This window comes from Bison bison, unplaced genomic scaffold (genome assembly GCF_000754665.1).
Source record: "Bison bison bison isolate TAMUID 2011002044 unplaced genomic scaffold, Bison_UMD1.0 scf7180017864379, whole genome shotgun sequence".
In the NCBI taxonomy this organism is placed as follows: domain Eukaryota; kingdom Metazoa; phylum Chordata; class Mammalia; order Artiodactyla; family Bovidae; genus Bison; species Bison bison.
This window is the reverse complement of record NW_011494951.1, coordinates 1700659-1701663: the sequence shown is the minus strand read 5'-3', so window position 1 is coordinate 1701663 and position 1005 is coordinate 1700659.

Sequence of the window (1005 nt, the reverse complement as noted above, 5' to 3'; positions counted from 1 at the left end):
CATTATAGGGGACTGGAATGCAAAAGTAGGAAGTCAAGAAACACCTGGAGTAACAGGCAAATTTGGCCTTGGAATACAAAATGAAGCAGGGCAAAGACTAATAGAGTTTTGCCAAGAAAACGCACTGGTCATAACAAACACCCTCTTCCAACAACACAAGAGAAGACTCTACACATGGACATCACCAGATGGTCAACACCGAAATCAGATTGACTATATTCTTTGCAGCCAAAGATGGAGAAGCTCTAGACAGTCAGGAAAAACAAGACCAGGAGCTGACTGTGGCTCAGACCATGAACTTTTTATTGCCAAATTCAGACTTAAATTGAAGAAAGTAGGGAAAATCACTAGACTATTCAGGCATGACCTAAATCAAATCCCTTATGATTATACAGTGGAAGTGAGAAATAGATTTAAGGGCCTAGATCTGATAGATAGAGTGCCTAATGAACTATGGAATGAGGTTCGTGACATTGTACAGGAGACAGGGATCAAGACCATCCCCATGGAAAAGAAATACAAAAAAGCAAAATGGCTATCTGGGGAGGCCTTACAAATAGCTGTGAAAAGAAGAGAAGCGAAAAGCAAAGGAGAAAAGGAAAGATATAAGCATCTAAATGCAGAGTTCCAAAGAATAGCAAGAAGAGATAAGAAAGCCTTCTTCAGCGATCAATGCAAAGAAATAGAAGAAAACAATAGAATGGGAAAGACTAGAGATCTCTTCAAGAAAATCAGAGATACCGAAGGAAAATTTCATGCAAAGATGAGCTCGATAAAGGACAGAAATGGTATGGACCTAACAGAAGCAGGAGATATTAAGAAGAGATGGCAAGAATACACAGAAGAACTGTACAAAAAAGATCTTCACGACCCAGATAATCACGATGGTGTGATCACTCACCTAGAGCCAGACATCCTGGAATGTGGAGTCAAGTAGGCCTTAGAAAGCATTACTATGAACAAAGCTAGTGGAGGTGATGGAATTCCAGTTGAACTATTCCAAAT